The 6082-nt window shown below is 26.3% G+C and overlaps 1 long non-coding RNA gene across 2 annotated transcripts; it reads right to left on the minus strand.

Annotated features, from left to right (window-relative positions):
- Positions 1-3840: 3840 nt before the first annotated feature.
- Positions 3841-4636, minus strand: LOC126834282 (uncharacterized). Of its 2 annotated transcripts, none has more exons than XR_007685053.1 (3): positions 4479-4636; positions 4273-4413; positions 3841-4002 (listed from the first exon to the last, which is right to left on the minus strand). It is a non-coding gene; the product is annotated as an uncharacterized LOC126834282 (long non-coding RNA). The 2 variants fall into 2 exon arrangements; XR_007685052.1 differs by having other exon boundaries at positions 4273-4416.
- Between the last annotated feature and the right edge of the window lie 1446 nt (positions 4637-6082).

A 6082-nucleotide genomic window follows, 5' to 3' on the forward strand; every position in this document is an offset into this window, starting at 1 on the left:
TTCAATGATAATATTTTTAGTATATTATTATCTAAAATTATACTAATTAGTAAAACCAAATAGCTAGAATAGATTAGATAATTAAATACAAATTTATTTATTTAGTGAATATTATTTTTATTGGTAGACAGCTGGTATATAACATACATTATATAATTTATATGATAGGTTGTTACCTATATGTTATTTGTATTTATGTTATTTGGAATACATAGATAATAGAAAAATCTGAAGGATGAAACAATTATGATAAACAAAGATGAACATTTTACAATGTACCCATATTAGTAAGCATATGTATGTTCAGAATGTGACACTGATCTTGGATACTTCATCTTTATTGGTAAATTTAACTGCCGTTAGTCTCAATCTAAAAAGATTAAAATATTGTGTAAAAAAATCGTTTATTTATAATTAGCTTACACATGAATTTACAAGATGTTTCCATTTTAAATAAAATCTTAGGATTTACTAGTATCCATTGTTTTAATTTCGAAATAATTGACATTTTAAATATCTACAACTATAATGTATAAAATAATCGTTTATAAAAAAATTCAAATATAATAATTAAACATTTTCAGCTTTATTAAAAATCATTTAAAAACGGTTTGTATCTTTGTAAAGCACAATAACTTATATTATCATCCAGTCATTTGAAAAACGAATGATAAAATTGCATATTGAATTATTGTTTTATAACCTATGTGAGTTTTATTTAAGTCTCGAAAACTTACTATTCGGATCTCTTGGTGGTATTTCAATTGGTGGAGGTGGTGGTGGTCGTGGTGGTTGTGGTGGTCCTGAAACACAAAAAAAAAACTTAAATACTGGGTTTTCCGATTAAATTTTTAATTTTCAATAACTTTACCAGTAAAAACAATTTTAGTTGTTTAGCTAAAGCGTTTAAATTTGCTAGCTACAAATTATAATTTTTAAACAATTTTTTAACTAGACTTAAAATTTTATAAATAATATGCTTATGAACATGATAAACTTATTTTTACTATCAACAATGTAAGGCATTAGTAGCATTTTATACACATTTTCAGCTTAATTGAAAATAATTTAAAAACATCTTTGCAAAGCACAAAAAAGGATAAGCAAATTGGATTATACTATCATCAACCCACTTACAGTCATTTGAAAAACGAAAAATAAAAATGTATATTTAATTTCACTTTTGAAATTTATATAAATTATAGCAGTCTCGAAAACTTACGTGGGGGGGAAGCATCAGGATGAGCTGAAATATCGAAAAAAATTACTTAAATATTGTATTTATTCCAATGCAACATATAGCTTATTGTTTTTTGTTGACATTTTTTTAAAAACCAATGCTTGGTCAAATACTTAGGTATTAGAAATAAAGAATGTTCTCTAATTTTTTTGTATTATTGTGGTCTTGGTTATTAAAGTATTTTTAGTTTTTTTCTGACACTTTTTTTAAAATATTTTTTTATAGTATCTTCCGCCATCAAGTAAAAGTTTATACAAATCAGATTTTTATGTAAAATAATGTCAGCTCGCTGAAAAAAATATTCATTTTTTTTTCGCCTTACCGAAAGTCATTACAATTGTGTTTATTATATAAAAAGTTATAATTTTTGTATTGCCCGAAAATTGAAAATTATTATAATATTTTCGTCGGAAAGCTTAGAAAATTTTACATAATGTGTACATAGTTTCAAACCGGGATCTCCATAAAAACGCTTAGAAAACAAAATGAAATAAGGTATAAAAAAACCGTAAAATTCGTAAAAAAGTCGAAAAACGGTTAAAAACGACTACAGTATTCGAAATATTTGACATAATTTTGTTGGCCGAAGATACTGTAACCAGCCTACTCGCCTAGTTAGCTAAACTAGACTGAACGGTCGCCGATAGGATTAAATAAGCGCGTCTCGGCTCGAGAATGGGAAGCTAACCCGTGTCTACGCTTGAATAAAACCCAAAGTCCCCTTTAGGAATTTATATGTACCACGCGAGGGGCTAAACTGGCGGCCGTACCTTTAAACGACGTAACTCTTAAGTAAGCAACTATAACTATTTATTTATATACAGGGTGATCCAACTAACGTAAGACACTCATTTTATCGGAAAATATAAATATTTTGAGAATTTTTTTTTTTCTAAACTTTTAGGTACATATTTTACTACATTTTTCAATATTTAGAATATTTTTATCTTCAACCCTTATTTGTAAAACAAGTATCACATTTGGTTTTTTAAATGGGAACGTATGTTTTTAATTTCATAAATCTGTAGACAACATTTTTAAAAAAGTTTTAGCGTTTGAATTTCTAATTTTCATCAATCGGTTTTGTAGTTATTACGTTGTAAAGATTTGAAATTTTGATCCATATTTCTTTGGGATTTCAAAACAGGTAGCATATTAAATACTATTAAATAATATTATCGACCTCGCCCCGTCGTCCGTCGATAAAACCGATAATCAGATAATAGTAATACTCCTTACTTTTTTTTTTTATAATATATGGAGATGCGGTTCTTTACCTACTGTCAGAAACCGCGATACCATATACATGTCTGGTCAATTGTTCACATATCTTATCAGTAGACAACACTTACGACGAAATTTTTTCCAACCTTACCTACCCATATTATCACGGTATGATTATGATATATTATCAAGCCCAAAAAAAGTGCGTGCAACCGGCTGCCGGCAACGTGACTTGCATTGTGTATTCAGAACCCGGAAACGTCCTATACTCCTATGCCGTTTTTTTTGTTAATACATTTAACTATTTAAGTAGAGTCAATTGTGTTTATATATTCTCTAATTGTGACTACATTTTATGTTGCTCTACAATGTACGATGAAAACTAATAAACATAATGATTTCATAAGCAAAAACTTATTTCTACTAGTAATAGTAAACATTTTGTAAATATATTTTTGATATTTGACATATTATGGGAAGTAGGTTTATCAGTATCGAACACCGATTACACTATAGCGTAATAATAATAATAATAAAATATATTTCGTTTGTCAGATCTTTGTAGGACACCCTGTATATAATAAAGTATTCTATTTAAAATTGTAATTATTACTAAAAGTATATTCTACAAAAAAATGAATATTGATAAAAAAAATATTTACATTAGTTTAATAATAATTAAAAGAGCACAAGTGAACAACAGTTGAATTTTCAAATCAATACAACTACTTTATTTTATTTTATGTACATTTACTGACTTGATTAAATCATCAAATGAAAAAGTTTGATTTATTGTTAACATGTTATAACCTATACGCATTTACTTGTCAATCATTAATATTTTGAAGAAAATATTTGGTATAAAATGTATGGATGATAGTCAAACACCAAGTTTAATTAATTTTATACTCCATAATCAAATATCCGTTATGCATTAGAAATGCAAAATATGGGTTAGATTACAAAATTTTAAATTAAATAAAATCTGACATTAGATCTACCATAAATACAAATATTAACCAAATATGAATACATTTGCTTCATTGATAAAAAAAAATATTGCTACATTTTTTTTAAAGATGATTTCATTCATGTAAGAAACTAGAAAACAAAAGCTACTACATAACATAAAATCTAACTTTTTTCATTTGTTAAGCCACATTAAAAAAATGAATAGTCAACTATAATTATAGAGTGACTTGACTAAAAGAAACTAATATTTTTAACATTAAATGGTACTAATAAAAATGCTTATACAAGTTATTATTTGAGACAAATAATTATGATGTTAAAATTTAACATCCTTATTGCAATCTTGAACGTTACACATCTTGAAAATATAATTGTTTTCTTATATTTTATATTAATATTTTTTTTTTTTTATAGCTTTTAAATATTTATAATGAGTTCTTTTTGGGCCACATAAAAATAATCGGCGGGCTGTATGCAGCCCAGGGGCCGCTGGTTGAGTATGGTTGTGTTAAATGCTAATATTTTATTCTTCTAAGATTCCAAGTAGAAAGCAATATTTTCTTCATCTGAAAAAAATAATTTAATAATTATTAACTTATATCTCCTAATTTCTATAAAATGCCTAATCTAAAACAATATTATTTTTATTTTGTACATTTTTGGGTTATATCTACAAAAGACGACTTCAAAATGAAGACGTTGACACAACTGAAAATATACAAAGTAACAATTTACTAATAGTAATAGTGTAATATCTATTATTCACAATATACAGTTTTTCAATACTAAAATATTGCACATCTAGACTCTAGTGCATATTGATATTCGAAACATACCTAACTAGTAACTGAATAATCATAAATGACATATTGATATGTAGCTTGATAAACCAATACTGACTATTGTAATCAGTGACAAATTGTACATTAAGGTTTCAACACATCATTATCTTTCCAGTAATCTTCTTAAAAAATGTCCTGCTAAAAAATACAAATTAAAATTTTATAAATTAAAATTTTAGTATTTAATATATTGTACTTACAGCTTTCCTGCGGTTAGTCATCAACATTTATTCCAGTTAAACTATAATTAACAACTGTTAATTGGCCATATAATAATAATATATTACGTATAGTATTAAATAAATCAGTAGGTATATTGTATAACTTGGTTGTTATGTTGAGTTTTTCAAGTCTTAAATACAAATTTCACTATTACTAATGAGAACTAATTATATTTATGAAATCATTACATTCATTATAGTTTCAAAATAAATTGTAAAATGTATGTCACTAACCACAATTAGACATTTTAAAACACAATACTAGTTTCTTCTTTATATATAAAAAAAACTGTTCACAAATCACGAGTACACGTTGTTTGTCGTTTGACAATTTAAGTTTTACTCATACCATAGTATAATGATACTGTGATAATAATATTAACGCTATATTATAATCATACCGTAAAAGTGGTTTAAGGCAAAATCGTCCACATCGCAGTCTACTGATAATACATGTGAACGGATGACGGTTATGTAAGGTATATTTGTTTCCAAACAGGTAGATTAAGAATCGATTGTCCATATAATAATAAAAAAAAATTAGAGCCAGAGTTATTTATGTCTCATTATCGGTGACAGTATTATCGATGGGGTCCAATATTATCATTATTTACTGGCAAATAAAAGTGCTACTGCTGAAAAACCGAACAAATATTGATTTTAATTTCAAATCTTTACTAAGTCACAGAAAACGAACAGATAGTTGAAAATTGAAAATTCAAACGCTAACAATTTTTAAAAAAAATTGTCTACATACTTATGGAATTAAAAACATATGTTTCCATTTGAAAAAACGAGTTTCGTAGTTTTATAACGTATAAGGGTTGAAAATAAAAAAATTCTAAATATTAAAAAATGTAGTAAAATATGTACCTAAAAGTTTAGAAAAAAAAAAATTCTCAAAATATTCATATTTTCCGAGAAAATGAGTGTCTTACGTTAGTTGGATCACCCTGTATATATATATATATTTTATACCTTCTGGAGCTGATACGCTCGACATCATTATGAATAATACGGTGGCTACAATACAAATTATACTTTTAAAATGCATTTTATTGAAGTAGCTACTATCATTAAACACCAAGAATGTAGAATACTAAACTAGTGCAACAGTACGTTTACTGCTTACTGGTTATGAAGAGTTATGTTTGTCTTATTTTATAGGCGAAGGTAGTGTACATATTTAAATGGTTTTTGTGTTGTTATTGTGTATGCTCATTGTTTGTTGAATACGTTTAGCAGAATGATGTTTTTTTATTGTTTTAGCATCTTATTGATTTAAGTTTTGCATCGAATAACATGAGTAATAATACATTTTCCTTACCCTCTTCTCCCCATCACAGGTGATGACATTTTTTTGTAAGTTTAAGACCTTATAGTTGAAAATATTGTGCGCGTGTATTGTTCAAATAATAACATGTTTTAATATTTAACTAATAAAATTGTAGGATACTCATGTACAATTACATAGGTTTGAATAAAAGTATAAAATATGTAAAATGCGATTACAATTATTAGGGTCGTTTTGTATGTATAGATAAAATTACTTTCAAAGAAACACACTTGAGCTAATAAGCGAT

The sequence above is a fragment of the Adelges cooleyi genome, unplaced genomic scaffold (assembly GCF_023614345.1).
Source record: "Adelges cooleyi isolate 19-005CV unplaced genomic scaffold, UGA_ACOO_1.1 ACOO_flye_CR_arks_rails_tigmint_CR_PRNA_1, whole genome shotgun sequence".
NCBI classification, from domain to species: Eukaryota; Metazoa; Arthropoda; class Insecta; order Hemiptera; family Adelgidae; genus Adelges; species Adelges cooleyi.